The sequence below is a fragment of the Camponotus floridanus genome, unplaced genomic scaffold (assembly GCF_003227725.1).
Source record: "Camponotus floridanus strain SB8 unplaced genomic scaffold, Cflo_v7.5 scaffold253, whole genome shotgun sequence".
In the NCBI taxonomy this organism is placed as follows: Eukaryota; Metazoa; Arthropoda; class Insecta; order Hymenoptera; family Formicidae; genus Camponotus; species Camponotus floridanus.
The window spans coordinates 30,217-47,500 of NW_020229385.1; the positions used below are offsets into that span (position 1 = coordinate 30,217).

Consider the following 17,284-nt stretch of genomic DNA (forward strand, 5'->3'; position numbering starts at 1 on the left):
TGACAGAGATTTAAGTATATAAAGCTTATAATCGAAATGAAAGTATCCAAGGTTTATGGCGGTTATTTATGCCTATACAATTTTGCCTACTCACGCGAAAATTTTCTTTGTCGCCATCAGATTAAATGAATTACATTAAATGAAAAATATGCTAACTAGAACGACACTAAGAAGAACTAGAATGGATCTATAATTTCTTCTTTCCATTACAACTAATCAATTCTTTAATTATAATTGCATGTATAGAAAAGATCTATTTTATTGTATATAAGAAAAAAAGTACCGATATTGTAAATGATTTTCTGATTGAAATTTTTAATATTATTTTTCTTTGTTTTTTATAATCTTGATGGATTTTAATATGTTTTTAGTAATTCTTTCCCTTTTATACTCACTTTTTATAAAAGACACTAGTGAAAAAAAATTTTTTTTTGAGAAATAAAATTTCTTATTTCTTTTTATCAAATTTATTATTTAAGAATTGAATCAATTTTGTAAATATCCCAATTCATAAATAAAATTAGATAAAATCATATATTATATTAATGTACATTACGTAATATTACCTTAAACTATAAAATGGTAACTAGAAGAAGATTTATTGGACATATATAGCTTCAATGATTCATGTATATGAATAAAAAACGATCTGCGATTTGGTTCGAAACTTATGTCAAAAAAATCATATTTCGAGAGTATTTCCTTTAGCTGCTCTGTGCATAAAATTATCCTTTGTACTCGTGTCTAACTTAATTTAATCTTCCGATAATACTACAGCTTTCATGTGACGCAGAGCAAACTGGAAGCAGAATTCTTCGAGTTCCTGTAATTCATGATATACGATGATATATTGTATACACATAAACAAATACATTACAATTAAGGGAGAACACCACTGTAAAATTTTCAAAAAATCGATTTTTTGGAAACACTTTTAAAAAATTTTTTGAACCTTCAAACGTACTTCAAAAGTACGATGCATATTCGTTTATAGCTGAAAAAAAATTTTTTTAAATGGTTTTCGAGCTATTTTTGAGGAGCGTCTCTGAGCGCTAAAAAGCGCCTTCGGCAATGAGACACAGATAGACGCAGTTCTCGACCCTTGTGAGTATATTATTTTTGGGGAAAAAGTTGACCGACTAAAATAAGTTTTATTTTCAATAAGTGGCATTGCATTACGAAAAAAAAAATTTTCATCAGCTGTAGCGCTTATAAAACCGTTAACTAGCCTTTGTTTTCACGTGTTTTCGATGCGCAGCAGTTTCTCTCTACTTATTGTTTGTTTACGAGTTCTTGTGTGTATTTTCTGTATATTTTGGAGCAATGTTTCGCCGGGTAAACTGTATAGACCAAGTAAAGGCTTTAAGAAGCATTACGCGACTGCCCAGCTGGCTCAGAGTCATGGTGCTCTTGGCAACGTGCTAAAACTGCTAATGATTTAGCAAAATATAATCATAATTCGGCTATGTGTAATGAAGTATACGAGGCAATCATGCCTATTTATGATGATTTAAGCAGAGACGAACTTCTTCAGCGCTGCTGAGGCGGATATACGCAAAATACGAACGAGTGCTTCAATAAAGTCGTGTGGACGATCGCTCCGAAAAATTCTTCTGGTGGAAAATTATTGCTCGACGTTGCAGTTGATGTAGCCACATTGACATTTAACAATGGTCTTATGTCTCTTGCCAAAGTTTTGGAAGTAATAGGCGTGAAAATCGGGCCCAACTGCTATAATTTCTGCATGAAAAGTGACGCAATCCGAATCCGCCAAGGCAGAGCGATCGATGTCGGATCAGGCAAAAGATGCTCGAAGAGCTAATTTGGCAGCTCGGAGAGAAGAAAACGAGGCTGATCTCAACGTGCAAGGACAACTGTACGGAGCTGGAATCACTGATTAAAGGTACATAAAGAATTTCTTAAGTTATAAACAATTTATTGGTTACCGAAAACTTTAAACGCGTTTTTCTCAAAACCATGTTTTTGAAATCGGCAGAACTCAAACAATTTTCACCCGATCTATTTGAAATTTTAACTGTAGCTTCTTAGATCGATTTAACAGTCAAATACCAGCGCTTTTTTCGATTAATTGAAAATTGTAAAAAATATATCACTTCTTATACGAAAATTATGGTCGAAAAATCGAACTTTTTATTCAAACTCGTCTCTATTTTTTTTTTAAATCTTTTTATTTCCTTCGTACTTGACTGCTAAAACTAATATAATTAACGAAAATATTTCACTTTTTGTTCCAGGATTAAATTTACGACAGTTCTACTGCGTGCCGCGGAGAGAGTTGGCTGAAAACTAGTAGTGATGTAGCGACTCGTGCGCCGCTATTTTGTGTTTTTTTAACAAAAAAAAATTTTTTTACGTACTTCAATATGTGTCTAATAAAGCCTAAAAGTTCTTTTGACCATATATTTTATTCCTTTCTCACAAAAAAAAATACCAAAGAAAGCAGTCGAAAATGGGCAGTTACAGTGGTGTCGTCCCTTAATAAATTCCAACAGTAATAGTAATTAACTCCAAACTGTGATACTTACCTTAGCATTGCATTCGATAGCTTTATTGTAGAAGAAGGCTACATTTGACACAGTAATGACTTTCTTTATTATCTGACTGCAATCTCTTATAATATTGGTTTCACAATACGTATCGGCCAATTCCATAAGTTCTGTAAAAAAGTGTCGTTTCAGTTTCCGAATTGTAAGTATGTGATAATTTACATTTACAATTTCAATTACCTAATGCATTCTCCAAAGGTAAATTGATTTTGCCGGTATAAATATAAATATTTCTATAAATATTTCATATAAATATATAAATATTTATATAAATATTTCAAGAAGACTTTATAAACGACGGAAGAAAATTTCTCTGATACCGTATGTGTACACTGAATCCGATATGCTGTCAAAAAACAATGTTTGTCATTACGTAACCGAAGTTGAGAATTTCTGAAAAAGTACCAGTATTTTTTTTAAGTTTACCTTTGAATATTTTCAGTCCAATCATGTTGAAACATATTTTTAAAATACTGACAACGAATCTTAAGGATAGTGAACATAAATAGGTTGTCCTTTGACTAATATTATAAGATCATTCGACAACTGAAGTGCAAATTATTAAATAATAATATTAGATTGTAAAAATTACCATAAGAATATGTAATTTTTCTTTTAATGTTATAATTCAATATATGACTGGAGTGAGACTATAAGTTTCAAAATAACCGTTAACACAATTGTAATTTATTTTTTCTAGTAGAAAAAAATTGCCCTAATTCTTTTTTATAAAATCTACAGTTCCCTTATAAATCTTCATTCTTTATAACAACCAAATCAGAATGAAAATATGTATCACATAGTTTTATGCAAAATAAAAAAATACATAAAGAATAATAATAAAACATATCGGATCGTCGAATATTGCTCTTAGAGACTTTAATATATTTAATACTTCTTTCACATACTTGAAATTATTCATAAACACAATCGATGAATTGTGCACACTACTCCACACACTGTGCGCAAAATGCGCAAAACACATCATGAATGTTCGAAACTTTGTGGGAAACGGTATAGTATTATGAAGATCGAAACAAAATTTACGTCACACATAGACAATCTTATCACAGCCAACGGCAACACTCAAGTTACGATAAGCAGCGATATCCAAAATCTTTCTCATCTCGGGGATGTTTACCTGTCGATCATATCTTTCCTTATTATTTCGTTTCTTGTTTCACTCATCATGGCAATTATTAAAAAGTTTTTTATTAATAATTCATAAGTTACCACGATCGGTCCGGAAGGTTTCTGGTTGCTATTTACACCTACTTGTCGAAATAAGTTCGAGCCCCAGGCATAGATTTCTCCTTTATTTGTGATCGCCAATGTATGCCCGTCTCCGCAGACCACCTTAACTGAAACATCAATATCTCATGAAGATGTTCGATACTGTAACATTCTTAGAGATGAAATATCAGACATAAATTTGAAAAATATTTACCTATTTTATCCGAGATTCTGATAATTTCGCGTGGATATTTATAATATTTTGCACGGTCGAATATAATCTGGATGCTCTTGTTATCGCGTCAACCGTATAGTTTTCTTTCGTCAGTTACAACTATGTTAAAATTTGAATCACACGCGATACAGACAACTTTCCTTTTCTCCAATTCATGTTTCACCTGCCACGATATAAAGATTGGATTTCGTCACATTCCGCGTAAAAAAAATCAGATTCTCTTAAAAAGGGAGAATTCCTTTTTCAAAAAATCACCAAATAAATGTGCAAGCAAAGCAGCATAAGCAACTCTAAACAGTTGTTTACTTGTTTTTAGACCTTACAATTCATTCGAACCCACATATCGCGTCATTTCAAGACAGTACAAACGTTACACTCTCCTCTTGATCCATTCTTTTCTGATCTGGATGTAACAGTCTGATGAATGTATAATTACGAAATAAATAAAATACGTTCTAAAAAATTTTTATAAAAATAAGTTGCACAAAATTACATTTTCCGTTATTTAATCATAAAAAATGATAATACTAAATTTAAACAGCAAAATAATAATATATTTTTATTAGTACGATTTTAAAAGATCTTATATCTGATTTAATTATTTAATTAAAAATGTTAATATGTTCTGTATACTTAATATTAACAATTACATATTAATATGTAATAAAATACATACGTATAATAATATATAATTTCGTATTCTTGAAAAAGTAATGCAACAGAATTCAATAATATATAAATTAGAGATTATAATATTAATACTAATATTATATCAACATTAAATTAATATTATATTAAAAATTAACATTATATTAATATTATATTAATATTATATTAATAATATTATATGTAACATAAATTTAAAATTATATATATTTAAATGTATATGTTACAAATATTTATATGTATATGTTACAATTTTGTAAGAATACTTGTTAAAAAGTAAATCATAGTTAAATAAAGTATTATTTATTATTTTTTATTACAGGAAATATTACAATTTACAAATATACAATTGAAAAAGTTTCTATTTAAGTATATACTTCAAAGGTAGTATATTTATTGAATATTGAAAGATGTATATATTAAAGCGGCTTTCTCAGGTAAATATATATATTTTTTGTCAACCCTGCAAAAAAGAAATATAAAAATGAATTATCTGCATCTACTATTATAAACATCATCAAGCAATGTTTATAATAGTACAATGTTTGCACAAGGTATTTTTTCTTGCAAAATCTAAAAAAGATTTTTTCTAAATTATATATGTATATAATTATATATTTATTAACATATGTTTTAAATAAAGTATCGTAAATAAAACAAAATCTCTAATTGCAATTAATTAAAAACAAAAATTTGTTATCTAACACTTTTAAAAATATAAAAAAGTATTTTTTAGAAAGTGAAAAGTGCTTATAATTATAAATTTGATTAAGAAACTGTTGATGAAACTATAAGTGATGTTGATTTGACGTTTCTAAAAAAATCATCTTCGTTGTCAAATAAAAAATTTTATTATAATTATTTCATAATACTTATAGTTATAAGTATGTGTATAAACAATTTTAAAATAATATTCAACAAAATCGTACCATTTTTTTAGAGAAGAACGAGAACCCAAGCTAGCAACTTTTAATTTCATTATTACCGGAAGATTATAATCTGACAAATCAACTGTTTGAGAGGTGTGAAATTAATCAGAAGTAGCACGGTGCGATTATCGCTGCTTCTGATCACACCCAGAACTGTATTATTTTTCGTCGTGAATGATGTATAGCTTCCTTGGGTAAGCGCTGGTTCCTTTCGATGCAGATAGGCCAAGGATTTATAGATTTTATAGTGCGATTCATCACTACGTATCTCTCGCTCCAAGTTCAACTCTTTATAATTTGGATTCACCGGAAGCCACGTCGAGTCCGCCGTACTAAAACCTGTCATAATTAATAATTAATTGATTAAGATTTAGAAATACATTATTAATCAATTGAACATTATAAATCGCAAAGATTCGTCTTCTACCTGCGTTCTCTTCCGCACTCCATTGGAATGGCGTTCGTTCTGGATCGCGAGATATAGCGGCATAATGATCTTTGCCCGCGTTACACGCTTTGGGATCTTGCGTTTCCTTCCAAGATATATCCGTGTCCACCATACCGATTTCATCGCCGTTATAGGTCAATGTCATTCCCGGCAAAATCATGGACAACATGGTCATTTGATCCAATCTGCCGGGAAAACGCGAGGTTACGCGTCGATTGTCAGGATTTCCCAACTAAGAAAATATAATTTATATTACATTTTAATATATTTATTATTGAAAAAAAATAAATTTCCTATTTATATAAAACATGATGATAACAGAAAAATTTGAAATGTTATTCTATTTGTTACATATATTTTTATAAGTAAGATCAATGTAACTAGAATACGAGAATTAAACATTTTAATGAAATTCTACCAGAAATACAACATATATGACGACATTTAAAAAAAAAACTGAACTTTTGTAACATATATATGTTTAGATTCTTGGCAATTTTATCTTATATAAAGAAAATAATGAAGAACGGATTTTACAACTTGGACTTTTTTTAGAAAAGTTTTATAAATCTCTATCCGATAAAAATTTATAACTATATAAAAATTTAAATAAAAATCTCTCATATTTAAATTCTATCCCTTTCTTAAAAACTATTTTTAATGGAATAAAATATTTATCTTTAAAAAATTATAGTGTGACATATACATATAATATTCCACACTAAGAGAAATCATTTGACTGTACCAACAAGACATATAACGATTAAACTAAATAGAATTTCTTTTTATCATGATAAGACTCGATTTTTTGATAACTAGAAAGTTTAATAGACTTTTTATAAGGATTTAATTAATATTTTCTAGTTGGATCTATAAAATTTCTTGTTATATTAAATAAACATGGACAGAGTGATATCATTTCTTTAAATTTAGTTTTATTACCAACGAAATTTGATAAACTTAATAGAAAAAAAATTAATCATACTCATCTGATAATTCCTAAAGGAATTGTGATTCTTAAAAAAGTTCTGTCTATTTTCTAACAGATATACTGATTAAATTGATCATATTTCTAATTAATGCAACCAAATTTTTTTCTCAATGCATACAAATAAGAATTATAAAACGCTTCCTTTACATTATAATTAAATAAGAACATCATAGATTCTGTTAAATTTCATAAAAAGAAGAAGTAAAATTTTTTAAAATTAGGATGACTTCGTGTGAATACGCACCACCCAATTGGAAACTTCACCATGTGGTATTGAGTTTATCCAGAGGTCGATTTTTTCTTTGAAATCTTTCGCGGACGATTTAGCAGTCAAATTTACAATAAACATGAAATTGAAAGGCAACACATTATAGTCATAATATTGAATCGTATGTGGAAAACTGGTATACGCCTCCATCACCAGTAACTAGAAAGATCAGAAAGAGCACATTTTTTAAGTCATAAGTTTAAAAACATATAGATTTGAGAAAATAATGTTGCTTTATTGACCTTTTGATCTTGATTATCTTCATCAGCATATTCATCTAGGTATTTTTTCCAACTTCCAAATAGCTCATAAGAAGCTATTTGATCAGTGGTATAAATGTGATTCAAGTACCCGTAATCTTGCGGTGTTTCACCAGTCGCATTACTTCTAGGCTCATCTCGCAATTTTCTATCCTCAAAAATAAATGCGGCGGAATCTACGCAGAATCCGTCTATTCCCATATCCAACCAGAATTTCAATATTTCCTATAACCCGTCAAAAAAATCATTGGAAGTTGTAAATTGTAAGAATAAGTTCAAAGTGCTATAATGTGTGAAAGATTTTATACGTTTCCCTTTATCTTTCTGGTTATATAAAACTTTGTTTTTTTACATAAATTTACATTTCAAATTCAACATGCGGTTATAAATTTTCATTAAAATTTTCATATATAAAATAAGAAGCTATTTGAAAAAATTTATGATCTAGATTAAGTAATAAATTTTTAATCGAGATAAAAATACGGGTGAAATACAAAAAGTTAAACAATAAATTAATGTGCAAACTATTAATGCTAATAAATTATGTCATAATTTATTGTATGACATATTTATTACGTATATAGAAGATGATATTTCGAGCAATAAGATAAAAGCATATTTTAAACGTTTCGAACGCATTAATAGAAATTTAAATTTATTAACATAATTTATTGAAATTATAAACGCGATAATTTTTTTTATAAATCACAAATAAAATTAATGTGACTGGAAAATTAGACACATTTTTCATGAACGTTTTTTTTTTGGAAATTCAATATACAGGGTGTCTCAGTTTATTTTCTTCAGTCAAATATCTCGATATTACTTAGAGTTAGAAAAAATGTTTTAGACAAAAGTTATATGGCTTGAAGGGAGCCATAAGATGATGTCATTGGTTTGACCTTGAAAAGTTGTTTGAAGATCACCGTTAAGGTTACCTTCAGTTTTTGAAACGGAACTCCGTACTTTTTATTACTTATTCTTGTAGTTTATCTCAAGAACTTTTCACAACACTATAATAAAGTATTTCTTCATTGAGTACTTTTTGAGTTATGAGACTTAAAATAATTTTTTAATTTTACATAAACCATAAAATATCTAATAAAATATTCATTTTACTAGATACTTCATTTTTTCGATTATCTCACCTTAATACTTTTATGAACAAAATTGTTAGAATCTATCGACTCAAGCGCTTAGATCTCCTACAGATAATAACTATTTATCCCCCGGACAAACTCTAACGCCATCTCTATGTCTTACATATTAATCAGTACATCCGCACGGCTCAATGCACATTCTTTTTTGTTTTCGCGCTCGTCGATTCATTAACCATTTTTCGATTTTATCGATAGATCTGTTGTGCTTCGATAAAAGGTGTGTCGTTTTCCGTACATAGTAATCATACTACGTTTTTCCATCCGTACCGTCTACTTTGCAACAAAAATAATGAGAGAAATCTTTGGTGTAAAGAAATGACATAGTTGTTTTTAAGAAAAAATATGTAATTTGCAATTAACAATTACATATTTTTTTTAAATACAACTAAATTTTTTTGTTTACACCAATTAATTCCTCTCATTATTTTGTATATAAAAGTATTAAAGTAAAATAATCAAAAAATGAATATTTTACTAGATATTTTATAGTTTATGTAAAATTAAGATATTATTTTGAGCCTCATAACTCGAAAAGTACTGAAAATGAAAAAATACTTTATTATAGTGGTTTGGAAAGCATTCGAGATAAGCTACAAGAATAAGTAATAAAAATAGGGGGTTCTATTTAAAAAATTGAAGGTGACTTTCAAACGACTTTTCAAGGTCTCTCAAGGTCAGGTTTTCAAATCAATAGCATCATCTTGGCCTCCTTCAAGCCATACAACTTTTGTCTAACAATAAGACATTTTTTTCTAACTCTAAGTAATATCGAAATATTTGACTGACAAGAATAAAATGGGACACCCTGTATATTAGCAACATTTTAGAACAACTGAGCTTACTTGCATCTCCTGTATTACGGCAGAATTTGAATAATTCAAATCAGGCAGTCCAGGACCGTATTGATGAAGATACCATTGTTTTAGTGATTTGACATAAGTCCATGCGGGACCACCAGATATACTGATCCAATTATTAGGTGGAGTTTTATTATCTTTATTTTTACCTTCTGCCCATATATAATATCCCTTATATTTCTTATGGCCTTGAAGAGCCTTTTGGAACCATAGGTGCTCATCAGACGAATGATTAGGTACGAGATCGAGAACCACCTATAAGGACGCTAAAGTAATTACACATAAAAAAAATACTACACATCGGTAAATTTTACAGACTAAGGACAATCAGTAACTTCGTACAATTATTTACGATCATAATATGAACAATCAAATTATATCATATAAAAATCATGACGTAGGCAAACCGCCGCACTATTACACCGAGTTTTTGAGCTCTCCTCAGGAGAGCCTTGAAATCTTCAAGTGTACCATAAATGGGATCGATATCTGTATAATCAATTATGCCATATTCCAAATTAGAACTTGAACATATGGGCGATAAACTGATCGCGTTGATGCCAGTATCCTTGAAGTAGGATAACTTTGAAGTTATTCCTAATAACATCAGAGAACAAAATTTTTAATTTTGTCAATATATCTACATTAGGCTTACGTTACTTTGGAGCTTTAATATATTTATTACGTTTGCGATATTTGTTTTCAATAATAAATGTATGCGTTCAGAAATTAACTAAATATAATTATACAATAACACAGAAACTTTATTGCAAAATTTTATGTTTGATTAATTACATAAAGCAGAGTAGGTGAATCTAATATATTTTTTGACGAATCTATCCGCAGAATTTCTCCAACACGTCATATTTTTGAGTAATTTATAGTTAAATAATCCATAAATGGCAATTTCGTCAAATTTAATGAATTTATTATGAAAAAACTTAATGTTTTGAAATATTTCTGCCAATGGCATCGTATAGTATTAATCTTTACCTTTCAAATCCATTTTCTATTGCTGCCGCACGATTTTTTTTTCGCTAAGACATACAAGTTATAAGACTGGTCATGCATAGTGGTCCAATAAGCCATTCTAAGTCAGCCGTGTTACCTCTCTGTCTTATCACGAATCAAAATTTTGATAAAAACATAAATTTTTGAACGCCGCCTGTTATTTTTTTAAATTAAAAATGGTGCATCCAATATGACGGATGAAAATCATAATAAAAAGGTAAAATTTAGAAAAATTTAGAAAAATATGTATCAACTGTATTAGATGTATCTTTAGAATAGAGAACTTTTTTGGGCAACTGAACCTACGACATATGTAAGCCTTTTCAAATTTTAAGATGATGGATCAGCCATATTGACGTCTATGTAAATTTTCTTTAACGTGAATTTTCTTATAACTCAATATTTTGTATATTTTAGCGAAAAAAAATCGTGCAGCGATAATCAAAAATTTGAAAGATGAAGACTAGTACTATACGACGCCAATGGCAGAAACATTCCAAAAATTTAAGTTCTTCCTTAATAAATTCATGAAATTTGCCGAAATTGCCATTTTTGGAGTATTTAACTATAAATTACTCGACAATCTGACGTGTTAGGGAAATTCTGCGGCCAGATTAGTTACCGGCATTAAAAAATGTATGTGTGTCAGATTCATTTACTCTGCTATTTGTAACTGACCTTTGCAGATTTGTGTTAGTGTGTAATTAATATTAATTGTGCAATTAATCCAATAAAATTAAAACATATATATGAATGTAATAATATTTTATTCTTTGCGTTCTTATTTTCTTGTTTAATTTATTCATTCTCTTCTTCTTGTCTTATACGATACAATTAATAATTAAGTAATAATTAATATACCTTTTAGATCGCCTATGCCATCACCATTGGAATCACAGAAACTTCTTATATAAATTTGATACATAACAGTGTTGTTCCACCAATACTTATTGGACATTTTGGCAGATGAACTGCTGATCAGCAGCAAAAACGTGCACAAACATATTGTAAGCGACATGATGCTGTTTGTACTTGTTGAATCTGAAAATTGTTTATATATACTTTAATGACTAAGGAAATCAGTTACTTCTTTATCAATCGTGCTTATAAATACAATATCTTACGCTCGAAAAAACCAAATAAATGACATAGAACAAATAGCTTAATTACTACAGCTATGTGTCTTAGTCATCAATCAATCACTGCTATAGATAACAAGTTTCATTCATATATCGTAGAATTAATGACACAATATCTACAGGGTGTCCCAAAAGACAAGAACCTTTAAAAATTTCGAAAAATATATGTTTTATAGAAAAACGTTTTAGATAAAAATTGTAAAGTTTAAAACGATCTATTTACTGCTTGAATAATTGCTTACTTGAATGAAGCCAATTTATATAGTTCAATCAAGAAAAATATATTCTTATGATTTAAGATTTAATTTTCTTGAATGGAAAAGAAACAATATTAGAAAATAACATTTTTAAATCAAAGATTATAATTTTCTTAAAGTAGAATTTAATAATTATATATTCTTGAGGTGACAATTACAATATTAAAATAAAATTGTAATTTAAATTGTTTGATTGTTGAAATTTAAAATTATTAAATTCTTCTAAGAAGTTTATAAATTGTTGCGTATATACGAAACAATGAACGCATTAGTTTAAGTATATAAGTTTTGATTTAACACTTATTTTTTTCTGTGCATTTTGCGATATTTGTTTCGAATCCTTTATAATAAGATGTTTAATCAACTAAAGCAAGATCGATGAATCCAACCAAGACTTTAGTTGTCTGGATTCATGACCGATTCTTACCGTAGTTGGTTAGACATCTTACCATAAAAGATTCGATAACTTCAAAATGGATATCGCAAAGTGTATAATATTATAGCGCTTCGAAAAACTCTCAAGGTAAATTATAAGAATATCTAATAAAAAAATAAAAGGTTCCATTAAACCCTATAACTTTCATTTGAAATATTTTTCTATAAAACTTATATTTCTCGACGTTTATAAAAAGTATGATTTTTTTGGAATACCTTATATTACGACAGACTCTTTATCAATAACATTACCCATACAACATAGAACATTACCATAATTTACAATATTTTGTGCTGTATGAGTATAGTTTTAAATTAGATCTAAAAGTAACCCAAGGATTGCATTTATACATAACTTGGAAATGTTATTTATATATCGAATTATGTATATCGTGGTGATGATAATGTACGTGACAAATATATCATAAATGATATTTACAAGAGATAAATTGCAAATTATTTTCTGCAAATAACAAACTAAACAAATTATTATCATCTGTGAAAAAATGTACATAATAAATACTTGAGTAAGAAAAATGTAGTATCGTGTAATACACATCATGTTGCAATACAGTAAAATATATGAAAATAATTTTTTTCAATAACTTTAGTTTGACAATCTCATAATTATTTCAAAATTGCGACGTGATAGAGTATTTTGAAAGCTAAAATTATATTTAATAGAAAAAGAAAAGTAGAGAAATATGTTTTCCTCAAAAAATATATTTTTGAATTGCATTATATATAACTTATAATTAATAACATATTGTAGAAGCAAGAGAACAGCAACTACTTTTATATGTAATAATTGTGCATTTAAGTTAATAAATAAATATTATAAATAATTTCGATCTATATAATAATATAAAAAATATTTTTCGAACTATTGAAGAAAACAATTGAAATATTACCTAGAAAAGAATAGAGATTCCATGAAAGTATACATGAATAAGAAATAGAAATTGAGAAATTTTTTTGACACTTGAATTGGGAAAAATATCTTTACAAAGTACAAAGCTTAATCATTTAGTAAAATAATGTAATGTCCAAAAAAACCATTTGGCAAGAAAAAATCCATCAAAGATAAACCATATCCAGATTATTCTCATATTTAGATATTGAACATACTGTTAAGGCCAAACACATTTCCTGAAATAAAGTGAAATTAAGCAAAAGGGCACAAGCGACAAGAAATAGAGATGCATGGGCCATCCAGTAGAAAACGAAAAAACAGAGGATCCAAAAAGATTAAAAGTACAATTAATGTCACACAGCACGATATGTCACACAACAATATGCTCTTGCATTGTTTTTGTTGAGGGAACAACAAAGGCTGCCAGGTAGCGTGTTAGGTAAATATTTAATAAAGAATAATTTAGCGTTATATTCTCAGAGAAGATCAGTTTTCCTTGGATTTTTCTTTTTCATTACAACCGACATGGATTTAGGATATTGATATCTTTAATTATAATTAATCTTGCTCAAAAAGATTCAATAGTTAAAAATGCAAAGATAGCAAATGATCACAAAATCTATACGTATTTAAAAATTTACTTTAACTATGACAGAGAAAAATATAAGACTTTTTGTTCTTCCATTTTGTGAAATGACTGTTTTTTTCCTGAAATTTTGAATTATTTAAATTAGTAACATAAATATGTATTCAATATATTTAATCTATTAAAATAATCATGTCTGATTATTATTTGAAAATCATAAAGATGATACATTAGTAGTATATCCTGCATCTTTATTATTTTAATGGAATGATATTTTAATGGAATGATAAAGTGCGAAACAGATGTAAACGCGATCTGCTATTCGTCGATATGTATCATTCGAAAGAATGTCCTTAAATGCTTGTCGAAAAATGATAGTTATAACGACGTACAGCGTGTTTCCGCAACATACACATCATTAAGTCGGGTTGTCTATCTGCCCACTTAGGGGCGTGCTTTACTGGGCTCGCAGGATAAGATCAAAATGGGAATAAGGAAAAAGGAATCTGTTTTTATCATTCTGTTATAATGAAGAGTTGTGAAATTTAATAATATAAATAAAATATTTATCTAATAATAAATAAAATAATAATAGATAAATTAACATAAATAAAATTTAATAACAAATTTGGGCAAATATAATGAAAAATACTTATAATGAAACTTATATTTGATTTTTAAATATAATAAATTAAAAACTCGATATAATCATTATTTTCTTCTAAACATAGAGCAATCCTGCTGAAAATATCTCTCACTTGTTTTATCAGAAGAGTGATCTCTGCCCATGAATCTTACGCCTATGGATTTTTTTTATGTGAAACATCTTAAAAAATAAAATATATCACACCCTGCCGGAAAATGCAGAAATTCTTAAAAATAGAATTCGTAACGCATGTGCGGAAATCACTTCTCTCATGAGTCGCGTGAAAGAAAATTTCATGCGCATAGTTGCTTTATGTTTAGAAAAAGATGGTGGTTATATTGAACATTTATTGTAATTCATTACATTTAAAGATCAAAAATATTTGTCATTATAAATATATTTTATTATATTCGTTTATTATATTTATTACTATATATGTTCAAATTTATTAAATTTACTTATTAAATTTACGTTATTAATATATGTTAATATATATACAATAAATATGTTTATTAATATATAAATATATAAATATGTTACCAAATGCGCACCCTTTTATTTAACATCTATTCATATATTAGAGAATTGTTTATTCTCTTCATGTATACATATATAAGTAAATCATTAACAAATGATATGAATATATATTTGATGCTATAATTGAATCCATACATACCAACTGGTCAACACGTTAATTTATTATTATATATATTATTATACATATTATATATTATTTATTATTATATATTTTACATTTATTTTGATATACAAAACATAAAAATAATATAAAAAGTTATAATTGTTTCAATATAAATTTTCATAAAATATTTTAAATATTACGATCTACCTTAGTTCTTTTTTGAAGCAAGAACGAGAGCAGCTTTAGCAGGCAAGTTTATTTCTTTTGTGTTCACCGTCGTTCTGAAATATATGTATCAATAATCAATACCTTAAATGTTTTCTTTATAGCATTTGTTTATATATATTATTAATAGAAACAATATATATACAACTAGACAACGCAAAGCGCGCGCTTCGCGCGCGCCATTTATTCCCTTTTATTATATATACACTACTCACTGTCACACAAGCTGTCAAAATTTGTAATAATTGCAAATGACTGCTCACAACATGAATTGAGCGCAATAAAAGAGCCTTTTCGGCATCGCAGAAAAAAAGCAACAATACTTCGAGACTTTCGAGAATCGACTTAACATGCCTTTTTTAGAATAGGATTATATGAATCTATGGTGGAAGGAGAAGAACGAGCCTCCTTCATTCAAACAAGCCATACAAGAAACAATTAAAAAACAGGCTCTAATAAACTTCTAAATTGGATTACGAGACGAATTAAAAATTCTCGTGCGTTCACAAAGATACACCAAGCTCCAAAAAGCGATAAAAGACGCGAGCGCGGAAGAGAAGCTTATCGAACCGTCTATCACATGAGCACCCGGCTTCTCTAATAAAAATAAATTTGATACTAAACACGCGCGACCAACTCGAGACACAAATATACAATGCTATAAATGCAGAAATTCTGGGCACTACGGACGCGATTTTTAGATGTGGAGATATGGAGAAATCTGGAAATGGAAATGTGGAGAAATGAAGATGTGGAGATGTGGAGAAGTGAAGATATGTCAATTCGAGACTGCATTGAAGTTATATTTTTAATTTGAATTGAACTGTTTTGGGAAACTTATAATATATTACGATCGACGAGATGGATGAAATAATAATTTTTATGAAAATAAATAGGAAAGGATGCATGCGACCATGTTTACAGATATGGAGATGTGGAGAAATGGAGAAATGGAGAAGTGGAGGTATGCCAACTCGAAACTGCATTGAAGTTATATTTTTAATTTAAATTGAAATGTTTTGAGAAACAATCATAATGTATTACGATCGACGTGATGATTGACCTGATAATTTTTATGAAAATAAATAGGAAAGAATGCATGCGACCATGTTTATAGATATGGAGATGTAGAGAATTGGAAAGATGGAGATATGGAGATGTGGAGAAATGGAGAAATGGAGATGTGGAGAAATGGGAAACTGTCAATTCGAGACTGCATTGAAGTTGTATTTTTAATTTAAATTGAACTATTTTGGGAAACAATCGTAATATATTACGATCGACGCGATGGATGACATGATAATTTTTATGAAAATAAATAGGAAAGAATGCATGCGACCATGTTTACAGATATGGAGATGTGGAGAAATGGAGAAATGGAGAAATTGAAATATGCAGAAATAGAGATGTGGAGATGTGGAGAAGATGAGATATGTCAACTCGAGTCTGCATTGAAGTTATATTATTACTTTAAATTGAACTATTTTGAGAAACAGTCATAATATATTTCGATTTACGCGATAGCTGACTTGATAATTTTTATAGACATATATAGTAAAGGATGCTTTCGATCATGTTTATATGAGTATACAGATATGCAGATGTGGAGAAATGGAGAAATGGAGATATGTAGAAATCTAGAAATGCTGACTCGAGACTGTATCAAAACTTTCCCAACTTTTCTCTTGCGCGTCTCTCGCGAACTTCTAACAAGAATCATTAACAATTCGATGTAAAAGTTATAAGAATTTATATTTTAAATTTTAATTTTAAAAAATGATATAAAATTCAAGTACTTACACGGTCGAATCATTAATT

At 28.4% G+C, this 17,284-nt stretch overlaps 1 pseudogene; it reads right to left on the bottom strand.

The window, feature by feature from the left end:
* Positions 1 to 3,924: 3,924 nt before the first annotated feature.
* The window catches only part of LOC105255518, a 30,402-nt pseudogene continuing 17,042 nt past the window's right edge, over positions 3,925 to 17,284 (bottom strand).